The sequence below is a fragment of the Symphalangus syndactylus genome, chromosome 6, assembly GCF_028878055.3.
Source record: "Symphalangus syndactylus isolate Jambi chromosome 6, NHGRI_mSymSyn1-v2.1_pri, whole genome shotgun sequence".
Classification (NCBI taxonomy): domain Eukaryota; kingdom Metazoa; phylum Chordata; class Mammalia; order Primates; family Hylobatidae; genus Symphalangus; species Symphalangus syndactylus.
Window position 1 is genome coordinate 40,835,004 of NC_072428.2, and position 15,131 is coordinate 40,850,134.

The window sequence follows — 15,131 nt, forward strand, 5'->3', positions numbered from 1 at the left end:
GCAGGCAGTATGGTATTCCTTACAACATTAAGAAATAGGTATTACTACCATCCTTATTCTTTAGACTTAAAAAATGAGGCTCCAAAAGGTTACAAAACTTGCCAAAGGTCACTAAAGTAATGAGTTACAGAAATCTGAATCCAAATGTTTCTGACTTCAATACTCACTCTTTCAAATCCTGTAATTGCTGGTTCCTACAGTGTTTTTTAAAATGTAGCTTGAACTTTGTGGATGAGCATCTGAACAGCTCTCTCTACATTCCTCGGTTCTGCCATACCTGCCTTACAAACCGCCCTTTGATAGATTCCCCAAATCACCTAACCTCCCAGAAACAATCTTCATTTACAAGATGGTATAAGTTATTTTATTCATGACCTATATAACTCCTTACAGCACCATCTGAGCCATCAATGGAAGAATAAACCATTTTCAACTGGGAAAACAGGCCCTTTCCACAGGCAGAGGTGAGAATGGGAGATGTACCAGCCAGAAGCTAGCCAGCATCTTCTAGAAGTGCAAACAGCTTCCATGTGTTAAAGGGAGAAAGCCTGGCTTCAAGATTCCCAAGGAAGCTGTCATACCCACCTATGTGGTAAGAAACTGTCTTCCATGGCAACCCTCTCCCCCATAAGAACCATTATTGATAGTATGGCCTCAAAGAAACACTTGTCAATCCCCAACTTGTTCCAGAAAATGGCCATCTACAGAAAATCTCCCACCGATAACACTGAATAATACTTCCTGTTTTGAAAGGACCCCAAATTGTTTTTTCAACCTATTAAATCTACCAGAAGACCAGTTAAAAGGTTTTCTTTGCTTCCAAAAATCCTATTTTAATAGAATGCTTGCCAATCAGAGTCCACCTCAGTCTTTTTTTTTTTTTAACTCTGTAAGACTTGCTTTTCTTTCTAACACTAATTCTATGCTGAAATGAAAGTGACCATAAATGAATTTCCTTGCTGCAAGTTTAAGAATAAATAGCCTTGGTTAAATTGTCTCAGATTTAGTTTTGTCTTTGACAATGGACAAGTAATGTGATGAAGATGCAGAGAATCATTGTCATCTGGGGACTATGTGCACAATATCTACATTTCCAGAAACACCACAACAGGAGACTAATCCTGCTTCAGAATCCCCATGAGAAAGGATATAGGAAATGTTCAGCAAGACACTCCCATTCCATGTGTCCAGAGTGTAAATGGCAGTTGGCCTCAAGAAGCAGACCTAAAGTCTACATGTAGGGAAGCCTCCTTTCTCCTTCTCACATCCAAATGCTCTCATCTTAAATACATACATACATAAATACAAAATTGAGGGTGATAGGGCACAGAGGCCAAGGAGTGTGGTAAAAACAGAATATCAGGTTTTTGTATGAGCTCTAAGTTTTGGCCCCCACACCAATGTGGCTCTGGTAACATTGGCACTTGGTGCTCAGGGGCCTCACCTCTGAGGTCTGATGCTCAGGGCCACTTCCTTGGCCTCCTGCTCTGGCTACACTAGTTTTGGTCTCCCTTAGAGGAATTTTCACCCAGAATACTCTGAGTCACTGAATCTAACAGATCAATTCCAAAAGATACTCTCACAGGTTTCTTCTGATCCCTCAAGCAGAAACAAAACAGTTTGAGATTTCTCAACCTTTGCTTTATTTATATTTGGGGACAGATAATTTGTTATTGTAGGGAATTTCTCGATGCATTGTAGGATGTTTGGCATCATCCTTGGCCTCTACCCTCTGGATGCCAGTGGCATACCCCTCAGATTGGAGCAATAAAAAATGTCTATGGACATGGCCATTTGTTCCCTTGGGGAAAACGTCACTGCAGTTGAGAATAATTGCATTAGATAATTCATTGAGCAATTGTGAGAAAACAATGCTAATAAAAGTACTTTGTAGAGTCGCTGAGATGTGAGTTATTACCACTTGTCCTACTTGAATTAGCCCACCAGCTGATTAGGTCCCCAGACTCAGGCACCTGTGTTCCAGACTCACAACTCCAAAGACTCAGAGTGCACCTGCCTCCACTGAAGACAAGACGTGGAAGCTTCTGTCTCTCCATGCTATTAGTTAACATGTTTTTATTGTTCCAAAATGGACAAGCCCAAGTGACCTGTGGGCCCATTTGACTGTTCCTATGAGACCCAATGTGCCTTCCCAGGAGACCTGTGCATTCAGGATTCAGGCACTGTCCTTATTAAGCATAGTCATGGTTTGTAAAGCTGGAGAAAAATGACCAAAGGGCATGACCTGGAAAGAGTGGCATCAATCAGGGACCTAGAAGCAAAGGGACAGCACATTGCAACTGGTAACTAAAGGAGGATTTAACAAAAGAACTCTTTTTAAGGGTGTGGGCAGGGTTTAAGGAAAAGGGCTAGTGCAGTACTCTAGACCTGATAACAGCTAAGAGCCACTATCATCTCTAGGCCATAAGGGAAAAGGGAAGGGAGTGATTAATCAAAAAGCATGGCTCCATGGAGAGAGTCTTTTGAGAAGGGGTATGGAAAGCAGCCCACCTACCTCCATCCAGAAGGGAGGATCAGGGAATAAATCTCTGACCCCACTCTCCTCTTGACTTCATTCCTGCCTCCAGAAGCAAGGGAGCTGGGCCAGACCCCCAGAGAACAGAGTGGAGTGGAGGGAGAGGTGAGTAGATCAAGAGGCAATAGAAGATATCTAGGCCAGGTGAAAAAAAAGAAGAGGTGAAAAGCATCCAACAGAACTGACTGCCTTTTTTTTCTAGGCAGTCAGCTAGAGCCCTAGCACAAACTGCCTCCAACAAGTCTTTGGGGATGCCTGGAATCCCAGATTAAAAACATTCATTGTGCTTCTACCCTGAGCTTAGTATGATCATGGTCATTGAGAGACCTTAGAGATAATTTATCACTTTGAAAGGATTATCATCCAGCAGAAAAGATTTAAAAATTATGTTTAAATTGGCCCAAAGCAGACAGGGACTAGTGAGGAGGGTTCAAAAGAGAGACCTCCCTTGCAGATAGGTATGAGTGACAATGAGGTGGAGGTTGGAGTGGGCAGATGCAGGAAGGAGGAGAAGGGGACCCTTAAGCCACTCTTCCCTTATGAACAGACTCTTATCAGCGGGGATGGCCTCATCTTTTGAGTCCTATTCAATGTGCAAGACTTTCTTCACTCCCCTCCTGCTATCCTTCTTCCTGTTTATGATCACCGGAACAATGTTAGGAAGAAATTGTTCTGGCAATGTTGGTTAAATAGCTCCATCTCTGGTTCTCTATTTGAAGCCGACTTCTTAATTATGCACCATTGCTTGGACATAAATGCATTTATATTAATTTTTGCTCCACTTAGCAGAGTGGTCACTTAATTAAATGTCTTCAGTTGTTTTATTGGGAAAAAAAATAACCCATCCCTCCCCCCACGGCATCCCTCCTTCCCACTTAGCTCTTCTGTTGTGCCATGAATTTAAACACACTATTTGTTGCTTTCGATTCAGCTCATTTGCAAGCCTGATGCCAATGCATTTGTAGGAACTGATATTAAAAAGTAATATCCGAGACTAAAGTCGCTAGACTGTTTAGTAGATTTTTAAATTGAAACAAAAATTATACAGATTTTTCATTCTGATAATTCCACCAATTCACTAATTCTTTAATCTTTACAGGTCATTGAACAGTTCTACATTAATGAGATGTAGTTAAGAACAAATTTTTTACTTTTTCCTTTTTTTTTCTTGAAAAATGTTTCCTATCATTTGTAAATTAGAAAGAACTTGTTCCATTTATGGTCCATTTATTTAAAATAATCGAATGCATGGGATCCGACTGAACACTGTGTGCAATGATGCTTTTAAACAAATTACCATTTATTTATAAGCAAGAAATAGATTTTTAAAAAGCACCCGGACTTGGCTGCATTATTAATGGTATTCTCTAGGCCCAACAGCTCTGGGGTGTGTATGTGTATGTACAGCACAAGCCCGCAGATATGGATTCTACTCCAGTGGGAAGGTTGAGGATTTGGGAGTAAAAACAAAAAACAAAAAACCTTCTAGAAAAGCAGCATGCTTTTCCTTTTCAGAAAATTGCAAACATTGGTGAAATCCAGACACAACGACCCATTCATTCGAAAATCTTCACTGTAAGCATGTGACTGTCATCATGAAGCAACCAGAGCTAAAAGTAGAGTCAACCCTAACACAGTCTGTTCAGTGTGCCAGGCTGAGGATATGGAACAAACAAAAATTCATCTCAGCTAAGGCATGTGAGGATGAAACACCCACCTCTTGCACCAGTGCCCTGAGAGTTCCCACTTAAATAATAATTGCCATTTCATGCTGGAAATCCTGGAGAGTTAATGGCTTGGATGCAAGTATTATAAATTACTATTATCCTTTACTGCACACCACTACAGGGAGGGAAATGTTTATCCTATTAATTGTTATTTAAAGAGTGTGAGTTGCAGAGAACCAAGGGAAATGGCTAACTATGCTAAGAATTAATGGAGAGAGATTATTCTGGCTTCATCAGCTTTGGTCCTATCCATTTACAGGACAGTTTTCATTCTCTTTTTCCTATCCCTTTTTGACCAATTGAACAATAAATAAATAATAGATGGTGCCTGAAACTTCCAATATTTAATCCTAGCCCCACTTCATCCCCATTTCTAGCAAGTGTGCAATCCTCAGATACCCCTTGCCAACTCTAGCAACGCCAACTGATTAGCCCTGTTCCCAGATATTGGGAAGGGAGTCTCCAAGCCTGAAAGGGGTTAAGGAAGAAAAAAAAGTATGGGGAGAAGAAAATGAGAGAGAAAGGAGAAAGGATGAAAAGAGATAGAAGGTGGAGGAAAAAAACCATAAAGCTATGATGCCAGAAGAATCAAAGCTGCCAACGAGAGCCAGTGATGCAAAGCCTCCAAGCCTTGGAGAATATGTGGATGGAACTACTTCCTGTCAGTGTTTTTCAAGAAATCATAAAAAAAAAAATAAAAATGAAAGGTGCTTAATGATAAGATGCATGAATACAATGAGAACACTTGTATTGTATTGCCAAGAACAGTACATGACATGTAACAGGCACACAATAAATATTTGTTGAGTAAATACATGCATGCACAAATGATGTTGTGCTGGTTTTATAAAAAGGCAGAGGGCAGAGGGCAGATTTAGAAACTAGAAGCTAGTTAATCAACCACTAGTAAAGCAGTAATTGATTATTAAATCAATGGTTTTGAAAGCTGAGAAAATAAGCAACAATGGCCAGGTCCCACAAAGACAAATCTTATCAAATAAGTTTCATGTTTTTTTTTAATTGAGTTGTCAGTAGAACAAGTCTAGCTTATTTTCAGTCAGGTGTGTAACAAAGTATATTTTGATATGTCTGCAATCTAGAAACAGTGGGAATTTGCTCAGTAGCTGGTTAAACATCTTTATTGATAGTGATAATGACTATCAGATAAAAATCTCTAGTGAAATGCTATGGCCCGTTGACTTTTGTTTTGTACCAGTAAATGAAGATAACAGAACAGAGTATTTGTGCTTGAGACCACCATTTAAAGGGACATTGAATTTTGTGGTCATTCTTAGCAGTAGGGCTCTGTCCTCAGCCCTAACCTATTTAATACTTTTTTCAGCATCTTAAACACACAGACAGCATGTTCATCAAGATATGTGGATGACAAAAAGTTGGGAGGGTAGCCAGATGACTGAATGAAATATAGGTCAGTATCAACTGACAGGGATAAATATGAAGTTTTCCAAAGGTTCAAAAAGTCAACTACTCATAGGTAAACGTGGGGAATACCTAGGTAAATAATCGCTGTGAGGAAAAAAAGTAAGTTTAAGCTGTTCTAGTTAACTATAAGCTTGATAGGCAACACTATATGATGTGATTGCCAAATGATCCAAGGTTGTTATTGCTGATCCACGGGCACTGGCACCAGCAGATGGTAACTGGTAGAAGGAAATGAGAGAGGATGTGATATTACGTAGAGAAGATGAGCCTTTGGCAGGATATGGCTGTTGCTTTTAAATAGTGAAGGGCTGTCTTTTGGGAAAGAAAGAAGTCATGTTTTTTGCTGTCCCACAGGAAAATTTCCCAGGTAGAAATGTCTAGAAATGGCAAAGGATGTGTTGTGAGAAGTAATGAGCCTCCTATTCAATAAGTAATGGGACATCCTTTGTAGGAGCTGCTGAAGAGATGACATAGCAGAGAGATTGTGCTTAGTGGCTAAAATCTAAAAAATTCTAAGATGACTTCATTCTCTGATCCATACAAACTCAGTATAACTAGTACTGCATTGTGTTACATAGACTTGGGATTTGTAGGTATATGTGTGCCACTAAAATAAAAAACAATTAGGTTGGAGGAACTGACGCCAAGTTTTCAACTTTTTAATTTTTCATCTTAGTACATACATTCATATTTAATAATAAAGAAAAGCCACCAAATACTAAATCTATCATTTCACAGAAGAATATTTTTATCACCAATCTCTAAGATGAATACAATTTCAAAAAAAGAATAATTTTTTAATTTTTGTAATTGACAAGTAAAATTTGTATGTATTTGTAGTGTACACAACATGATGTTTTGATATATGCAAACATTGTGGAATGGCTAAATCAAGCTATTTAATATATGCACCTCACATCCTTATCATTTTTTGTGGTGAGAACATGTAAAATCTACTCTTATAGTGATTTTAAAGTATACAATATATTATTATTAACTATAGTCACCGTGATGTATATGCACACATATTGTATATAGATCTGTTGAGCGTACTGATCCTGTCTAACTGAAATTTTGTGTTCTTTGACCAACATCTCTCCAATCCTCCCACTCCTCAGCCTTTGATAATCACCATCTACTTTTTCTATGAGTTCATCTTTTTTACATTCCACATAAGAGATCAATGTGGTATTTATTTTCTGTGCCTAGCTTATTTCACATCACATAATGTCCTTAAGGTTCATTCATGTTGTCAGAAAGGATAGGATTTACTTCTTCTAAAAGCTGAATAGCATTCCATTGTGTACATATACAACATTTTAAAAATTCATTCATCCATTGATGGACACTTAGGTTGATTCCATCTCTTGGCTATGGTGAATAATGCTGCAATGGACATGGAAGTGAAGATATCTCTTCAAAATACTGATTTCATATCCTTTGGATATATGCCCAGTAGTGGGATTGCTGGATTATATGATGATTCGGTTTTTAATTTTATGAGGAACCTCTGTACTGTTTTCCCTAATAGCTATACTAATTTACCTCTCCACCAACAGCCCACCAGGGTTCACTTTTCTCCATAGCCTCACCAATACTTGTTACATTTCCTCTTTTTGGTAATAGCCATTCTAACAGATGTGAGGTGATATCTCATTGTGGTTTTAATTTGAATTTCCTTGATGATTCATGATGTTGAGCATTTTTCAAATACCTATTGGCCATTTGTATATCTTGGAGAAACATCTACTCACATCCTGAAAAATGATAATTTTTTATATTGGATAAGATTTGCATTATGACAAACACTGTTTTTCCTAACTTTTCCATTTTGCCACAGAGTAAACAGAGTAAACATTCTCTCACAGCCAACACCAGCATTTGGAAACCACAAATACAGGCAACATCAGTCAGGGTACCAATGCCATTCAGTAGCATCATTCATAAAACTAGGATAAAAATGACAGATCATCTAGAAAGAACAAGTTTGGTTTTCTCAGTGGGTCCCCTCTGCTGCTACCAACAGACCCTTTCCATAGACTTAGTTCTATGCCTCAGTCCTCATCAAAGCAAATCAGCAGTTTCATGCTACCTAGGGAAAACTCTCCTCAAACCATGTTTTTCCCCTGCTTTCACACCTCATCACACATCATCAACACAGAAGAAAACATCTGTGATTAAATGTGTGGTCATCTCTCCCCACCACCAAGCAGCGGACACTAGCCAGGTATCGTCCAATTCAGTTCTGACACTGTCTACCTGGAGATAGTTCCAGATCCCACAGATTGAGGGTTCAGTCCCCACAGTTGCCCCTCCACCCACACACACATACCAGTCGCCAGTCCGGGCCTCTGGAACTTCTGACCAACTGGCTTCAAGTTGGTGTTCCCACAACTTTCTCTTTGGGTTGGATTAATTTGCTGGAGCAGCTCACAGAACTCAGGAAACACTTACTTACGTTTACCAGTTTATTATAAAGGATATTGCAAAGGATACAGATGAAGAGATGTCTAGAGCGAGGTATAGGGGAAGGGGCATAGAGCTTCCATGCCCTCCTTGGGCACACCACCCTTCAAGAACCTCCATATGTTTAGCTATTCAGAAGCTCACCGAACCCTTCCTCTTGGATTTTAATAGAGGTTTCATCACATCAACATTCCTTCCCCCAGGGTATAGGGTGGGACCCTCTCATGGACAATCAGAAAGGCAGGGGAACTTGAGAGTGAAAGGAGGGCAGGAGACAGTCAGGGGCCTAACACACCCAACATCATAACAAAGGGAGTTATGAGCCAGGCACCATGAATGAAAAACAATATATATCATAACACCACACATGCCTTGTCAGATATTTAGATCAAGAAATGATGTGAGTCAGAAAAAAACACAATATCCAATGGAACCCTGACATTTTTTTCTCAAAAAAAATTGGCAGATATCCCAACATTTAACCCTGTACTATTTATTGAAAAATCCATCTAATTACTCAGTGATTAGAAAAATCATATTTATCATATACTAAATTATGCTACTTACTTGGGTATATTTCTGAGATTCTATTTGGCCATTCTTATTATGGCATAAGAACCAAACCATTGAAACTATTATGATATTATACTTATTAATGTTTGGAAATGAAAGTTTACCTTTGTCATTCATATTTTTCAAAATTTTCCTAGTATACATCCATATATATATTCTTCCAGGTGAATTGTGAAATAATCTGGTCAAGTTTCAGAAAGACAGCCCTCTCTTTTATATTTGAATTTGAGCTATTTAAACCTATAGATTAATTTTTAAAAAGTTGGCTCTTTTCCTATTGAATCTTCCCATCTAAGAACACGAATGCTGTTCCATTTATTCAGAGCTTTTATGCTCTTTAGTAAAGCTTTGTAGTTTTATTCATATATAAGGCCTGCAAAATTATTCTTAATATCACTTCTGGTCTTTTAAAGTTTTTCTTACTCTTGTGAATGGTATCTCTTTTCACTACACTTTGTTCTGGTACCTAAGAAATCTATTTTCTCATATTATAACTGACCTTCTGTTGAAGATCTTTGTATTAACTTGAGTGGTATTTTTCACTTTTAGTTCATGAGTTTTCCAAGAATCTTTATTCTTTACTAACCTTTATACTTATTTTTCTTTTATTGCTGCATGTTAGGACTCTTCAAACAAATGGAATAAGAGTGATGATAGTGAGCATTATTTTAGTATTCCTTATTTATTGGGGTAATTGAAGTGTTTCTCAACCAAGGGCTCATAACCTTTGGGAGGCTGCATAAAAAACCTTGGGGTTAGGGACATGAAAACAGAGTTATCATACTCCTCTCTCCATGAGATCTTGATAAGCTGCTTTCCAAGTTCTGTAACTCACAGTTTAGAATCATTGCATAATGATCCTCTATCAATAAAGCTTATTGTATCTTTCAGGTGTATCTAAGCAGAAAAATATTGAGAAAATGAGAAACCTGTGTTGCCGTACTTCTCTGTCCATTTGATGTTTGTTTAAAGTAGGTATTTTACATGAATGTATCATTGTATACTTCATTACTAACAGGTCTTTATTCTTTTTCTTTTTTTTTTTTTTTTTTAGTCTAAAATGGTGGTGAACTTTCATTAAATGTGTTTTGGAAATCTGATACAATTATATATTAAATGTTTGAATGATTAAAGAGTAGGCTCCTGTAGTAAGCTGGTGGTAGTACCTCCACTACACTATTGATCATAATTTGCCAACATTTTGTTGAGGAGTTTTACAGCTCCAGTCGTTTTTATAACCTTAATTACCACTAATCCCTTCATGTACCCTCAGCTTCAGTCAAACTGACTGGATTCTGTGCTTTCAAATTTCTGCGCCTTTACTCATCCTTTCCCTTACTTCTTTCTTCATTTCCACCTGCCCAATCCCAAATCAAATGTCACTTCTTTCATGAAAATCTCCCCAGAATCTTCAATTAGATATTGATCTCTATTCACCTTCCACAATTTCTATTCATGTTATAAATGTCAATTCACCTTATCTCTTCTGCTAGATAGTGAGCTGTTTGTCTCTGCCTCTTTTTTTTTTTTTTTTTGAGACAGAGTCTCGCTCTGTCGCCCAGGCTGGAGTGCATGGCACGATCTTGGCTCACTGCAAGCTCCGCCTCCCAGGTTCACACCATTCTCCTGCCTCAGCCTCCGGAGTAGCTGGGACTACCGGCGCCCGCCACGACGCCCGGCTAATTTTGTGGTTTTTTTGTTTTTGTTTTTGTTTTTTTTTTTTTCAGTAGAGACGGGGTTTCAGCATGTTGGCCAGGATGGTCTGGATCTCTTGACCTCGTGATCCACCTGCCTCGGCCTCCCAAAGTGCTGGGATTACAGGCGTGAGCCACCGCACCTGGCCAGTCTCTGCCTCTTTCTGGCTTGATGATCTTGAGTATGTTACTTTACTTTTCTTGCCCTCAGTTTTCTTTGTAAAATGGAGACATCAGTAGTACTGACCTTAGGGGGTTTCCATAAGAATAGTGAGGTAATATGTCTAAAGCACTTGAATAATGCCTAGCTTAAATTTAGGCCCCTAATATCTTTTATTTATTGTAAACTACTAGAATATAAGCTTCATGCAGACAGGTGTTTCTTCTATTTTGTCACCTGCTGATTCCTATCACTTTGCACATTTCTTTGTACATAGTAGGCACTCAATAAATATTTATTTAATAAAGGCTAAATGAATCAATAGATACATGAGTGGTAAAATTGTCTTCTGAGAGTTTACACTCTCATGTTGGTTTCACTGCCCTGTTACTTCACCCAGAGAAAGTAAATCCCATATGTCACGGAACCCCCAAATCTCCACCTCGTAATTCCCTTTTCTTGGAAGCTGGGTGCTAGCCCTGAGATAAATATGCAACTGGGACAGAAGAACTAATTAAGGAGCCTCTGATAGCCTCCCAGGCAAAGCTAGTACCTGACTTCCAACTGTCAAATGAGGCATTTCTCTGGCAAACAATATATTTGCGCTTGCAATGAAAAAAAAATCCTCTCTTTTAAAAGTGTTAGATGCTTCACGTTATTCTGCTTTCTCTAAGTGCATAAAGGATAAAAATAATGGCACAAAGGGAAAGAAGTCACGTGCTAGGAGCAGAATATAATCCAATAGTAATAAAGCAATGGTTAGGGTAAGAGCCTTTTAACAAAGACCTTTTTACTAACCTGTGAAGAGCTATACTGTGTGCTACTTCAGGATACTGACACATAAAGTTACTCAAGAAATGCTTAACTTTCAAATGATAAAACTGGAATTCATAGGGTTCTAATAACATATCCAATATCGCATAGCCAATAATTAGAATGGGTATAATACTTGGTTTATTTAAATATTAAAATTTTGAATGTTATCTTTTCTTACTCCTTTCCCTAAAAAAAATTGGGCCTCCTCTATCTTGGAAGATCTCTATTTTATATTATTTGAGTACTTTTGAGAAGAATGTACCTAGAATGGGAAAAAAGAATAGAATTCCTGCCTCTATGTAAGATAAGTTAATCTTAGAAGAAACAATTTGAGATAAAATATTTTGCCTAAATAACCAGTGCTTCTGACATATCAAGTACTTTTAAATATACAAAATGTCTATGTAAGTTTATAATTTATAATAATGAATTTTTTTACTTATGTGTTATTGCTCTATTTTCTTCTCTTGACTCTGTATTTCCACATTAGTATTAAAAAGAGTAGTATCTGAAATTAGACCACCCTGAGATTGAATCATATAATCTTAGAAAAGTAGTTTCAATCCTTTAAGCTTCAATTTCCTCTTGTCTAAATACCTACCTAGAATTACTAAAGTGACTAAATGAGATCACATATAATCCTGGCCCAGACCTGGCACGTAGTAGATATCTGCTAAATGTTAAGCCTTTCTTATTTCTACCAATGTCACATTTTACCATCTTTATGTGTGACATATGCCCATGTTTCAGAAATTTCCTATCTATTGCTGGCATTATTATGTTTAAAAGATTATTCTAATTCAAAGTACTAGCTTTCAGTTGTAGCCATGGAGTATAAACTATATCATTTACCAGAAAGTTTTGCCTATAACTTTTGGGCTTATAAAAGCAATGGTTGATTTGTATGATCATTAATTACATTGCTTCTAGATGACACACATGATAACTTTTCAAAGACCCTGATTTTTTTAATTGACCATATTGAGAAAGACATCAATCTTCCTTTTGAGTCAATACAGCATATTTTGAAACAAACAAATTTTTACATCCAATATACAAAAAATATATGGGATGCAGCTAAAGTAGCACCTGGAGTAAAATATATAGCATTACAATGCATAAGTTAGAAAATAAGGATAATCTAAAGTCAATAATCTAAGCTTCTAGCTTAAGAAACTAGAAAAAGAAGAGCAAATCAAACCTAAAGTAAGTAGAATAAAGGAAATAATAAAGATTACAGTAAAAACCAATGACCTCATATCAAAAAAAAATAGAGGAAAAAGATAATCGAATGCTCACTCTTTGAAAAGGCCAATGAAACTTTAGCCAAATAATCAAAAAATAAAAGAGAAGACAAAATAAATCTAAAACAGGAATAGATAAGAAAATAGTATACACATTCCATAAACATTACAAGGAGTCATAAGAGAATTTTAGAAACAACTTTTTACCAATAAATTCTACAGCTTAGATGAAATTTAAAAATTCCTTGGAAGGAAAACAAACAAACAAAAAAAGTTCATTCAAGAAGAAATAGATAATCTAAATAGCTCTACACTTATTAGATGTACTGATAATTCTATCAAATATTTAAGGTAGAAATAACCCAATTCTTCACAAACTCTATCAGAAAATAGAAGAAAGGTGCAATGCTTTTCGGATTATTTTATGAAGTCAATGTTACCTGAAAACAAAACCTGTCAAAGAAATTACTCAAAAGAGCCCCATAGATCAATATTTCTCATAAACATAAATATATAAATCCTTTACTAAATCTTATCAAATCAAATACACCAACATATAAAGAGAACAATTCATCATGTCCAAGTGAGATTTATCATGAAAATATAAGATTAGTTTAAAATTTTTAAATCAATCAGCATAATAATAAGAAAGCAAACAACCTATATAAAATAATGGGCAAAATATTTGAACAGATACTTTGCCAGAAATGATATACAAGTGGTAAGATAAGTGCATGAAAACATAACATAGTCACAAGGGAAATGTAAAGTAAATGCAAAATAAGATACCAGTACATACCCTGTTGAAGAAAATCAGAAAGACATACTAAGCGTTAGGAGTTCTAACACTTAGCCATAGTAAGTGTTAGCTGTTAACAACCAGAATTCTCACATACAGCTGGTAGGAATGCAGAAAAATACAGACACTTTGGAGAAGAGTTTAGCAGTTTTTTAAAACTTATATACTTATTATATGACCCACCAATACTATTCCACATATACCCCTAAGAGAAAGTAAAATATATATATATATACACACACAAAATGCCTCTTACATTAATGTTCATAGCAGCTTGATTCATAATAGCCAACAACCTGAAATCACCATCAACTGATAGATGAATAAACAAATTGTGGTATATCCATTCAATGAAATGTTTCTCAGCAATAAAAAACAAAAACTAACAGCTGATACATGAAAGGACATGGGTGAATCTCAAGAGTATTATGCTAAGTGACAGAAGTCAGACACAAAAGACTTTTGTGTATGACTTAATTTATATGAAATTCTAAAAAGATAAACTTAACAGTTAGTTAAAACAGATATATGATTCCCTAAGCCTGGGGGTGGAAATGAGGATCTACTATAACAGGGCACGAGGAAACTTTCTGAGGTGTTGCAAATGTTCTCGATATTGATTATGTTGCTGTTTACACAACAGTATTTGTCCAAATTAATCACATTGCACACTTAAAATGGGTAAGTTTTATACATTAATAAAACTGATTATCAACATAAGTCACATCACATCCGTCACATGCTCAAAATCCTCCATCTTCCTATCACTCTTACAATAAAATCCAAAATCCTTGCCATGCCCTATAATGCTGCACATAACCTGCAAATGACCTTGCTCCTGCACACTTCTCCAGATCCCTCCTACCACTTCACTCTAAGTCTTTTCTGCCCCAGTCACACTGTACTCCCTGGGGATCTTAGAACACACCAAGCATGTTCCTGCACCAGATCATTTATACGTACTGTCTCTGCTGTCTCCTTTATCTGAGATATCCCTCTCCTTCATGCATATTTCTCACTTCTTCCAGATCTCTGTTTAAACATTAAGTTATCACTTCATCACTCTCCTTCTTCTCCCTATCATTGCCTGACATTATTTATTGACTTGATCATTTTCTTTTCCTCACCTGAATTAGCTCCATGAAGGCAGGAATTTCTAGGGACCATATCTCCAGCCACTAGTGTAATGTCTGGTACATCGTAGTAGGACTCAATAAATACAAATTATTCAATGAATAGGGGAGAGTGGAATCTTTACATATTGGACCCATTGTAATACAGTCAGAAGAGTGCAGGCGAAAAGACTTATAATCGTACAACCTTATATTATTAAGCAAGAATAAAATGAATGAATTAAGCACTAAATTAAACAAATTAAAAATTAAGTGAAATGAATCTGAGCCACAGAAAAAAGAATTAATTAGTAAAATAATGAATTAGTAAAATAAAAATAGAAAGCAATAAATTAAGTTATTAAATTAGTAAAATTAAAATAGAAAGAAAAAAGAATTAGTAAAATAAAAATAATTAATTAGTAAAATAAAAATAGAAAGCAATAAATCAGAAAATAGAGTAGGAATTGAAGTAATAAAGATAAGAGCTATTTCTTTAGGGAAAAAAATAAGTAAGTCACTGGCTTACTTACTCCTGAATAAAATACATAAAACACAATA